The following is a 13,184-nucleotide window of genomic DNA, read 5'->3' as shown; positions in this document are numbered from 1 at the left end:
GTGGATATTTGGGGCTTAGCCCAGACCTCTGTGGATACATATGGGGTCCTCCTTTGATGAAATATCTGAATATTGCAAGCTTTATAATAAAAGTTTAAATGTTACATCTGGGGCTCAGTGGTTAGTTCTATCGCCTCACAGCAAGAAGGCTCCTGGATCGAGTCCCGGCTCACCCTGGGCCTTTCTATGTGAAGTTTGCCTGTTCTCCTGTGTTGTGACATGCAGGTGAAGTAAATTGAAGACTCTAAATTTCCCGTGGGTGTGACTGAGAGTTTGAATGTGTTTTTCTGTGTGTTAACTCTGCGAGGGACTAGCTATCAGTCCCTGACTTCAGCCCAAGAGAGGTGGGCACTCCCTGTGATCCTACACTGGATAGGTGACTATAGAAAATGGATGGATGTTACATCTGTGAGATGTGCTTTAAGTTCATTCTTAAAGCACTTAAACACGACATACTCGTAATTACCACTTCAAAAGTGGAAAGTAGTATATTTCCAATAGCACATGAAGGCAGTATTAATGCTTGCAAATTGCAGTCTTACAAACGCACTCTTCTTGCATGCGCACATACACTACTGGTCAAAAGTTTTGAAACACTTACTCATTCTTTATTATAATTTTTTCACATTTAGAATAATAGTAGTCATCAAAACTATGGAATAACATAAATGGAACTATGGGAATTATGCTGTGACTAAACAAAATCCAAAATAAATTAAAACTGTGTTATATTTTAGCATCTTCAAAGTAGTCACCCTTTGCCTAGAATTTGCAGACATGTACTCTTGACATGTTCTCAACCAACTTCTTGAGGTATCACCCTGGGATGCTTTTTAAACAGTATTGAAGGAGTTCCCATCTATGTTGGGCACTTATTGGCTGCTTTTCTTTATTATTTGGTCCAAGTCATCAATTTCAAAAACTTTTTTTTTTTAATTAAATTTTAGTTTTATAATGAAATAAATTAATATGGTGGCACAATTATATTTTTGTCTACAAAACTAATTTCAAACATTTAAGCATATGCCTTCAGATCAAAAGATTTTTAAGATCACAAGAAACATTTCAGTCAAGTGTTTCAAAACATTTGACCGGTAGTGTATATACGCATGAGTGCTGGAAAACAGCTGCCAACAAGACAGTATGTGTATATATGTGTGCATTTATATATATATATATATATAAACTCAGCAAAAAAGAAACGTCCTCTCATTTTCAACTGCTTTTATTTTCAGCAAACTTAACGTGTAAATATTTGTATGAACATAAAAATATTCAACAACTAAGACATAAACTGAACAAGTTTCACAGACATGTGACTAACAGAAATGGAATAATGTGTCCCTGAACAAAGGGGGGGGAGGGTCAAAATCAAAAGTAACAGTCAGTATCTGGTGTGGCCACCAGCTGCATTAAGTACTGCAGTGCATGTCCTCCTCATGGACTGCACCAGATTTGCCAGTTCTTGCTGTGAGATGTTACCCCACTGTTCCACCAAGGCACTTGCAAGTTCCTGGACATTTCTGGGGGGAATGGCCCTAGCCCTCACCCTCCGATCAAACAGGTCCCAGATGTGCTCAATGGGACTGAGATCCGGGCTCTTCGCTGGCCATGGCAGAACACTGACATTCCTGTCTCTCAGGAAATCATGCACAGAACGAGCAGTATGGCTGGTGGCATTGTCATGCTGGAGGGTCATGTCAGGATGAGCCTGCAGGAAAGGTACCACATGAGGGAGGAGGATGTCTTCCCTGTAACGCACAGCATTGAGATTGCCTGCAATGACAACAAGCTCAGTCCGATGATGCCGTGACACACTGCCCCAGACCATGACGGACCAGAGTACAGGCCTCGGTGTAACGCTTATTCCTTCGACGATAAACGTGAGTCTGACCATGGGCATCTTTCTTTTGGTGTTTTTCAGAGTCAGTAGAAAGGTCTCTTAAGTGTCCTAAGTTTTTATAACTGTGACCTTAATTGCCTACCGTCTGTAAGCTGTTAGTGTCTTAGCGACCGTTCCACAGGTGCATGTTCATTAATTGTTTATGGTTCATTGAACAAGCATGGAAAACTTTGTTTAAACCCTTTACAATAAAGATCTGTAAAGTTACTTGTATTTTTACAAAATTATCTTTAAAATACAGTGTCCTGAAAAAGGGACGTTTCTTTTTTTGCTGAGTTTATATATATATATATATATATATATATATACACTACCGGTCAAAAGTTTTGAAACACTTACTCATTCTTTATTATAATTTTTTCTTCACATTTTAGAATAATAGTAAAGTCATCAAAACTATGGAATAACATAAATGGAACTATGGGAATTATGTTGTGATTAAACAGAATCCAAAATAAATCAAAACTGTGTTATATTTTAGCATCTTCAAAATAGTCACCCTTTGCCTAGAATTTGCAGACATGTACTCTTGACATGTTCTCAACCAACTTCTTGAGGTATCACCCTGAGATGCTTTTTAAACAGTACTGAAGGAGTTCCCATCTATGTTGGGCACTTATTAGCTGCTTTTTTTATTATTTGGTCCAAGTCATCAATTTCAAATCATCAATTCATCAAAAAATTATGAAATAAGTTTTATAATGAAATAAATTAATATGTTGGCACAATTATATTTTTGTCTACAAAACTAATTTCAAACATTTAAGCATACGCCTTCAGATCAAAAGATTTTTAAGATCACGAGAAACATTTCAGTCAAGTGTTTCAAAACTTTTGACCGGTAGTGTATATATATATATATATATATATATATATATATATATATATATATATATATATACAGTTTTTACACTTATAGATGATTAGAAAGGTTAATGTTATTAAAATGAATTGTATTCCAAAATTCAACTACCTGTTACAGTCTCTCCCTGTAGATGTCCCCCTCTCTTATTTCAAGCAATATGATAGCAGAGCGAAGTCCTTCATTTGGAATGGTAAGCGTCCCAGGTTAAATTTCAATAAGTTACATAGGCCGATAGACAAATGTGGGTTAGGCCTACCCAAGATTTTGTTTTATTATTATGCATTCGGTCTTAGAAATTTGGCTCATTGGTCGCTTCCACCTGAAAGAGCCCCTCCCTGGTTTTGTATTGAAAAGGAAGTTCTTGCCCCATCTCACCACTGCAAAGCCTTTCGATTAAACTAGCCGGAGAGGTTAAGTCGCACCCCGTTATTTTGCATTTGTACTCAATATGGACTAAAGTGTCCAGAGTGTTTAATTCTGATATTTATTTAAACGTAGCCTCGAGCATATGGCTGAACCCTAAACTATGTATTGATAAGTCCCCTTTCTGTTGGTCGAATTGGATTGTGAGGGAGGTTTATACACTTGGTGACCGATATGAGAGTGGAGTATTGAGACCTTTTGAAAATTTGGTTCAACATTTTGGCAATCCCAGATCTCAGTTTTATAAGTATTTACAGCTGCGCCACCTACTCTGCACTGTTTCTGGGAGTGGCACCCAACCGCCCCCCCCCCCCAGTGCGGCAGATACTCTGAGAGTGGTGATTGCTGCTTTTGGGAAGGGTCATGAGGCATCAGTGTATTACTCCCTGCTAATTCAGAGTCTGGGGTACGGAAATTTGAATTCTCTCAAAAAATTATGGGAGAAAGATCTAAACTTGACATTGGAGGAGGGGGTGTGGGCTAGGATCCTAAAAAATGTCAAGTCTGCATCTAGAGATGCAAGGGTTCGCCTAATGCAATTTAAGATTTTACATCGATTTTATCGGACCCCCTCCAGATTGTATAGGTTTGGTCTTAAAGACACACCCACCTGCTGGCGATGTCAGTCAGAGGTTGGAGACATAACTCATGTCTTTTGGGGGTGTGTTGAGATCTAGGAGTTCTGGTTGAAAGTTCAGAGTCTTATATGTGATGTATTGGGCACTCGGCTTTCACTTTGCCCCAGACTCCGTATTTTGGGCAATGGGGTAGTCATCGACGTTGAGAATTGGCACATAAAGAGTTGGGTCCTAATGAGCGTCATGATCACCAGACAGGTTATTTTAAGGGGTTGGAGGTCGGTTGGAGCACCCTCATTTCATGAGTGGTGCTCGGAGATGGGGAGGGTGGCGGCCTTTGAGGAAGGGATGTTTAGAAGGCTGGGAAATCTGGGGTTATTTGATAGGAAATGGGGCAGATATTTGGCCTTTTTGGAAGGATTTCGGGGAGGGGTAGTGGAGAGGGATCTCTAGTTTTAAATATGTGTCTGCAATTTGATTGTTTTTTGAAAATATGCTTTTTATTTAATTTAATTATTTTTTTTGTGTGTGTGCGCGTTTTGTTTTTTGTTGTTGTTTTTTTTGTTTCCAAATATTTATGACCACTGGGGTGTGTTTGTGTCGGGTGTGGGTGTTCGGGGGGAAGGGTTTAATTTTACATAATTTGATTCCGCATTTTCTGTGATGTTTATTTAATTTGTTGAATGGAATCAATAAAAATTGTTAATAACTATGCAACATTTTTCACAAGTGCCTAAAACTTTTGCACAGTACTGTATATATTGTATATATTTATATATACTGTGTGTGTATATGTAAGGGATAATCCACGGTTAGGTGTGCGTTAAACGATTTTAAATGCACGACGTGGAGAAGAAGAGCCACCCGATGCGAAGCGGAGGTTGCCTCCGTGAAGTGCATTTAAATTTGTTTAATGCAAACCTAACAGTGGATTATCCCGCTTATACCATGGTCACTTGCCAGAATTGATTAGTTATAGCTGTAATATATTTTTTTGCAGTGCAAATTCTGACTGGAAGAAAAAAAAAAAACAGTTAATCTTATCTAAGGGCCATTAGATCTTCAGCTCCACCTGTTCTAAATCAGACAAAATAGATAAAAAGTAGTAGTTGGCACTCCAGATAATTGTATTGTATTATGTATTATTATTATTTGTATATAATAGATGTATTATTTAATTTGTATTCATTGTCATTTTCACATGAATGTGGAAAAACCGACGTTACAAATGCGGCAGTGACAGTAAAAGTTGCACTTACTGTATAATAAGGGGAAAACCATTCAAAACACTCTGGAACCTGCAGATTTTGACCTCTGAGACATCAGTATGGTATCCATCAAGGCTGTACAATTGACTGAATAAATGAAATCGTAATTTGTCCCTGCATGGTAGCACTTTACTACTAACAAACTGTGCTTCTCCTTCAGCGTTTGAGTCAGAGATGTGTGAGCGCGAGAGGGCTTCTTGTGGCTATAGGCCATTCAATTTCCATATATATTTACATTATATAATTCCATTATATTACTCTGTAATGTTATGTTCCTATGGTTACAAATAGCACATTAATATCAAATGGTTATTAAAACTGACCGGAAGTACCTGTGCTTTCAGTGGTTTGAACTGCACACATTCCAGCCAATCAGAATCAAGTATTAGAACAGACCATGGTATATGTATGTATGTGTGTGTGTATATATATATATATATATATATATATATATATATATATATATATATATATATATTGTATTTATATTAACTTAATACTAAAACAATGTTAAAATATAATATGTTTTAGTATCCACTTTAAACAACTTGATACTGAAGCACTGGTATTTTGGACATCACTTCAAGATGATAAAAACATGCAGGGTTTTAGGGATTTGTGGCTTAAATACCAGTAGCCCAGTTCTAGCGCTGCCCATAGTAAATGATAAAATTATTTTTATTTTGGGCTGAACTATCCCTTAAACAGTAAAGCACAAGCAGAAGATGAGGGTGATTTTCTGCCTTGGACTTGCTTTGAATATAGACAGCACATTTTAAAGTTATACATTTAGAGAAACTGGAATTATTAAAAATTGGAAAAGTCAGCAAAGCACATTTGAAGGTATCTACTTACAGCATGTTAAAAAGGAAGGGTTCTTATAAAGCTATGATGTAGATTAGGAGAAAATGAAATAGAAGCTGATGATTTGCAAGATCATCTACTTGAATAGGCTGGGAATAGTCACATGATCTGGTTGCATTCAATCAGGGAAGCAGTGATCAGAATAGATCTAAAGATCATCTGAGCTGCTGAAGCTCCATCTAGAGCTTTGGAGTAAGAAAAACAGGGAAAGGATGATTTTATATTAGGTAAAGTGTCTCTGGCCATACTTGCGGTAATATATTCTATATTATTATATTTATAGTAAGGAAAATTGCAGAAAATTAAGATTTGGCAGCACAATTAACAGTGGGAAAAACTGAATATTCAGTCCTGCTATGAAATCCTGCCATCCAAGGACCCAGATATGATTTAATTGGCTGAAAGAAGTAGTTTTGGGTATTGTACTTTACCACTGATAATTTTCAAATGCAAATGAGCATTGCAGCAAACATGCAGCAAATTGTCGATTGTTGTCAAAGGTTGGCAGGAGGTTCACCACTACCGCCAAGAGCTGCAAACTTCTGGCAAACATTTGTGGCGAATCAAAAGCTCATTTGCATGTGAAAATAATATGTGGCAAATTTGCAGCAAGTTTGCGGCAAGTTTAGATTTTTTGTAAGGGAAATTGTCAAACTAAACCAGTAAGCATGCAAATCAATTAACCTGCTAAGCTAACAATCCATTATGCATTCCCTACCATTAGCAAGCTAATCAATTATCCAACTAAGCTAACATATTCAGCCCAATTATTTCAAATAATTATTGTGCGACATGGTAATATACTGATTTTTTATGTGATCAGCTGCAACTGGAATTAGCACTAGGAATTAGTAACAGATATTTCTGATCATGCATTAAAAACAGCTCTCCAAGGGGGGACAGTATGTCATTGGGGGACTAATTATTGCATGATACCTGCTCAGCATTGCTTAAATACAAAGATGAAAAATAAATAAATAAATAAATACACCCAAAATATAGTCATAATTGTCACTTACATTTTACATACCATAAAATAACTTCTAGACAAAGCATAATATCTCAGTAGCAATAATTAGGTGTGTCAGCATGTTTATATTACAAGAATGATGAGCAATGAAAAGCGAATTATTATTTAATTAACATATGGACTCTACAAATGCAAATTTGCCAGAGAACGCTGCTCTTATTTCAGCAGAGGACAGTTTGTGTAATGAGCCATTTCAAAATACAAGAGAGCTACAGTGTAGGTAATTGGGACAGTGCTGTTATTTTCAAATGACATGTGTGATTAGTGAGACATGACAACTCAGCAATTGACCAGATTACTCTTGAAGAATCCAAATGCACTCAATATGTCTGGATATTTGAGCAGGTGGAGATTTCTGGACCATTCAATGATAAGAAGCCATTAAGGTCACAGAGATAATCTATCAAAACAGCCTGTCTCTTCATTTCAATTCCTCCAAATATGATTTCACTCAAAGGACGTCATTCATGTCGGCCGAGCTCTATCAGATGTTTCCTCCAATGAGGTGCATTTGGGGATGAGCCAGTGACCAGATTTGCATTTAAATTGCTTTGTAATGACAGACTTCCAGGTTTCTTCTGGTACTGGGCACAGATCAGAGCCGGTTCCCTCGTGAAACGACAGCATTAAAACTAATATTCATAAGGATACATCTCATAATTTTAAACCGGTGTCCCTGCCACTGGTGCCTTAAGGGCATGTTTTGATTAGATTTCTGCATTCAAATGGAAAGTGAGACAACATTAAAATATTATTTTTAAGCTGTGTAATTTGTTCGATGTTATAATATCTTCTTCTTTCTCAGCTTAATATGCACTCGGTTTGCCAAGTGTAATGTAAATAAACCAGCTGCAACTGCAAACACATAAACATGTGGCATTCCTTAATCTGCTAGGTTATAAAGACTTTTGATGATTATAATGAACTTTAAAAAAAAATGTAACCCCCATGCTTTCGGTTTGAAACTGCTGTTGCTTGTGTTGTTTTAACAGTATTCTAATAATGCTGAAATACACAGTGGTATTTTATTTAATAATTAAACATACACTGTACATTTGTTTACTAGTTAATTTTTTTAATAAAATGCAAATTCATGACTTTGTGAATTCTAATAGTTTTAAAGCATTTTTATTTGTGGTTTGTATTCTGAAAGTATTTAATAGTGATGCAAAGTCATGTGTTCATATTTCTGATTTGGTGCAACTGTTGTTCATTAGCGTCAGCCTTGTGACATAACAGCAGCTCCTTTGCTTGGATATATGACATTGGAGTGCATTCCAAATAACTGATATTTGTGAACCCTACACTCTTCAACCATCCAAAGCTCTCACTCTGGAGGGTAAACCCTTTGAAGGGATTAGGGCATAGGGATGAGCTCTTCGGAATGGAATGCACCCATTGACTCAAACAATGCATTAGTTTGGGGCGGGACTATCTATTTGTACGACCAGTGGCAGACAAGGGGAGTATCTGGGGAAACCTGTATAAAAAAATTATTATTTTTGCAATTCCATTTAGTGACATTTGTGGCACAAAAATGACAAACTTCAGCTTTAACCATGGAAACCAGTCACAAAACTTGTTTTGAGGGTTTATTTGGAACTAATTTAGTGCAAATGTCTGTAAAAATTAATTCATACAGAGCTTATTAAAGGTCAATGCAACTAGAGATGGCATACCAGTTATGAAATGGAGCTAGAAATATCTTCTTGAAATATAGCATAGGATATATATATATATATATATATACACTCACACACAGCATTTGGGAGTAACGGAATACTTGTAATCAGGATAAAAATAAAAACGGTAACTGTAATATGTTACAGTTACTTTAAAAAGTAATCAAATTACATGTACATATTCTGAGTCAATAAAAATAAAAACAACATAACAGTTCAGTGCAATCTGTGCCTTCCAGCTGTGAAGATGTGGTCTTAATCCAAGGACTCGACATCTAATTTAAAGAAACATTTGCTGGGAAAGGTGGGCGTACACTGTGCGATTTTCGGCTGTCGTGCAAGCTCCCGACCAATTTTTTCCAGTTGGGAGAGATCGCGTGGAAATCGTTGGTGCTCGTGCGGTCGCGGCTCGCAACATTTGAGAGGAACTTTTTCCACAGATTGTGATGACACGTTTCTTCCTTATTTAGCAGCGTAAATGTAGCAAACTTTTTTATATGATATTTTTTTTTAAACATTGAGTGTAAGTTTATAACATTATGCTTTGTGTTATATTACCCTGGAATTAGTTAAAAAATATATATATTACTACAGCTCCAAGGGGGTTTCGATTACAGCTGCTGAGAGAGTGACAGTAAATTTGTAAACTTCTCCCATCTGACTGTCTTAATCCACCACTCTCTATTTTTTTCCTTTTCTGGAAAGTCATTCAAACATAATAGTGGATTTTTTCTGTTGGTCTTGGAGCAAATGGTTAAATGAAAATAATATTTGCTGTGAACTCCCAATCACCACTGTTGAAGTTTACCCTGCAGACGTTTACTCCACTTTTCAAAACCCGGAGTGTGAAAAAGGTCTATTACATGCGAGGAAAACAATCTTCATCACTCTGATGGAAAAAGTTGTAAAATTTCCGTCATGGTCTATTTTTATTAGTCAGACTTGAATTCGTTTCAGTTGTAGGGTGACATTTAGAGGGGTATAGCTTGTGTTATAATTGTATATTCACAAAAGTAGTGCCAAAACAAGATTTTTAAACTTTGCTACGTGCGGCATTAAAGCACATTTACATGGACAAGTTTTCTTCAGCATGTCTGCAATCAACATGCAAGCAGTGACAGTGTGACACAGATGAGAAGGATGTAGCCTACATCTAAATCTGAATAATACAGGAAACCTACTCCACTAAAATAACTCGGAATTCTGCACTAAACATGTCATGTTTGCGCTTAAATTAAATCCAAGTATAACTGACAGAAACTGTGTGCAAATTTTCTGCACTTTCTTTTTAATCTTGTACATTTTGTGCACTTTATTATCATGCAGTACTGGCAGCAACACACTGTCGTTATGATTAATGTATGCAGTCATGAAATCACACAGCGCCCCTTCAAAATCTGAATCTGTCAAATATCAGACAGATCTACTGTTAAGTAAATATATATATTTAAACTGGCAGATGAGTTTTCAGCTAATGCAGCCCCTGGCCATGCCAGTCTTCTTTTATTTCTAAATCGCAAGCTACAAGGAACAAAAGCAATGTCCTCCTCTGGCTTTATGTCTTATAATGATAAATAGCACAAAATGTGTGCGGTTGCTTCAGAATTTGTCAGGTCGTGTCGTGTACCACTGCATCTGTACGATTTTCAGATAAACTGACACGTAACGTGTGCAGGGTCTCACGACCTCCAGAGTATCAGAACTTGCACCGTGTACGCCCGGTTTAAGACTCGCACTGAAATCACGTTAGCTAGCTAGGTACTTTGTGTAAGTAAGTGCTTTGAAATCCCCAGGTTTACATAATTGCAGTTATGGGTAAGGTTGCCAACTGTCCTGAATTTGGCAGAAATAAACATTTCCTGTATTAAACCTGTGAAACGACCAATCCCCCTAGCAATATACCCCTAGCCCCCTTTACACTGGACACCTACTGTCAAAGCCATTGAGGGGAAAAACAACCCCCGATCGATCGGTGAAACGAATAAAGATAATGGCCTTGATCATCATATATTTTGAAATAGCCTGACGTGTACATGTAGATGGTGTGCACTTTTTTAATGTTGTGTGTGATGAGGGGGCCTGGGTAGCTCAGCAAGTAAAGACGCTGATCACCACCCCTGGAGTCGCGAGTTTGAATACAGGGCGTGCTGAGTTACTCCAGCCAGGTCTCCTAAGCAACCAAAAACTGTCCCAGTTGCTAGGGAAGGTAGAGTCACATCGGGTAACCTCCTCGTGATAGCTATAATGTGGTTCGCTCTCGGTGGGAAGTTGCTTGGAGAGTTGTGCGTGGATGCCGCAGAGAATAGCATGAAGCCTCCACACGTGCTGTCTCCGTGGTAACGTGCTCAACAATCCATGTGATAAAATGGATTGATGTCTCAGACGTGGAGGCAATTGAAATTTGTCCTCCGCCACCCGGATTGAGGCGAATCACTACACCACCACAAGGACCTAGAGCGCACTGGGAATTGGGCATTCCAAATTGGGGAGAATCTTTTTTTTTTTTGTGTGTATATGATAATGCCATTTTGGCCACATTGCACTTATTAACATACTTAATGAAATTTTAGTGTATAAAATGCAAAGAACTGTATATTTTTGTCAAATCAATCTTTTAAATAAATAATAACCTGTTAAGTAATTACAAATTATAAAAGCTACTCTCAGATCATTTTTCTTAAATGTAAAAGATAATAATATGATTGGTCACTCTGCTGCCCTGGCAGATATGTATATGCTTCACTGTCACTTCTCATTTTCATCATAACTTCAGTTGAAGCTCTAAAATTGTTCTCTGAAATTCTTTCATGATATAATGTCAGTGGCATCAAGGACAGCGAATTGTTTTTTTTATTTTTTTTAATTAATACAAATTGTACACTTAATACAAATTGTACACTTAAAAGATGCATTTAAAATGTTTTAGCTCTTAGTAAAAAAGTGCAATGGATAATTTTTCTGATTTTGATGCTTTTATTGTTGAGAACAGTTCAAAATCTGGGTAAGGCAGAAATTCTGGCAAATGTAACATTTCAAAACTCACATAAATTAAGAGTAAGTCATTAAAAAGACACATTACAAATTTACTTTAAATCACAGTGCACTTGATTTTTCTCTCATTCTGTTTCTTTAAAACCCTCAAACTTTAACAAACTAGAACCACCCATAAACTATTAGCTAGTGATGTTTCACTGTGGATCATGAGGAAAAACAGCATTTCCCTAGTGATAGTAATGATGATGATGATGATGATAAACTGTGATCTACCTACTGAAAAATTTTGAGGTTAATGAATAAACAGACTTAAGAACTGAGTAAATCTAAGAAAGCCTACAATTGTTTTTTTATTTGCACTGTTTTGCTTATCAGAGGAAGCATCCAAATCACTTGACCAATGAAGACACTAGCCAGCCTGAGATGACTGAGCAGCCTAGTACATCTGATCCCAGACAAGGGGCCTTGCATCCTCCTTTCAAACAAGCAAGGTTTGAACTTGGACACAGTGCATCCCAAAGTACAATTAATAACTAGTATTTGAATTTGTGATTGATGATCAGCCATTCTCATTGGTTGAGCAGCCTTCATTCAAAAAGCTTGTAGAGGGAATAAGTGGAGGCAAAACAGTCATGTGCAGAAAGACACTAGTCCACCACATTGAGAAGCAGAACTGCCACTCACTGGATGTTTTTTTTTTTTTGGAACCATTCTGAGTAAATTCTAGAGACCGCTGTATGTGAAAATCCCAGGAGATCAGCAGTTACAGAAATACTCAAACCAGCCCATCTGGCACCAACAATCATTCCACAGTCCAAATCACTGAGATCACATTTTTCCCCATTCTGATGGTTGATTTGAACATTAACTGAAGCTCCTGACCCGTATATGCATGATTTTATGTAGTGCACTGTTGCCACATGATTGGCTGATCAGATAAATCGCATGGATGATTGTCGGTGCCAGACAGGCTGGATTGAGTATTTGGTAGCATTGCCTTTAAATTCTTTAACGTGGGTCCAATGTTTTGGGTAGCCTTGCACAAGCTTCTCACAATAAGTAGCTGGAATTTTGTCCCATTCCTCCAGACAGAACAGGTGTAACTGAGTCAGGTTTGTCGGCCTCCTTGTTCGCCCATGCTTTTTCAGTTCTGCCCACAAATTTTCAATCAGATTGAGGTCAGGGCTTTGTGATGGCCACTCCAATACCTTGACTTTGTTGTCCATAAGCCATTTTGCCACAACTTTGGAGGTATGCTTGGGGTCATTGTCCATTTGGAAGATCCATTTGCGACCGAGCTTTAACTTCCTGGCTGATGTCTTGAGATGTTGCCTCAATATATCCACATAATTTTCCTTCCTCATGATGCTATCTATTTTGTGAAGTGCTCCAGTCCCTCCTGCAGTAAAGCACTCCCACAACATGATGCTGCCACCCCCATGCTTCATTGTCGGGATGGTGTTCTTTGGCTTGCATGCCTTACCTTTTTTCCCTTCAAACATAACGATGGTCATTATGGCCAAACAGTTAAATTTTTGTTTCATCAGACCAGAGGACATTTCTCCAAAAAGTAAGAT

This window comes from Myxocyprinus asiaticus, chromosome 6 (assembly GCF_019703515.2).
Source record: "Myxocyprinus asiaticus isolate MX2 ecotype Aquarium Trade chromosome 6, UBuf_Myxa_2, whole genome shotgun sequence".
Taxonomy (NCBI): domain Eukaryota; kingdom Metazoa; phylum Chordata; class Actinopteri; order Cypriniformes; family Catostomidae; genus Myxocyprinus; species Myxocyprinus asiaticus.
The sequence above is the reverse complement of the archived record's forward strand: the minus strand, read 5'-3'. Positions refer to the sequence as shown.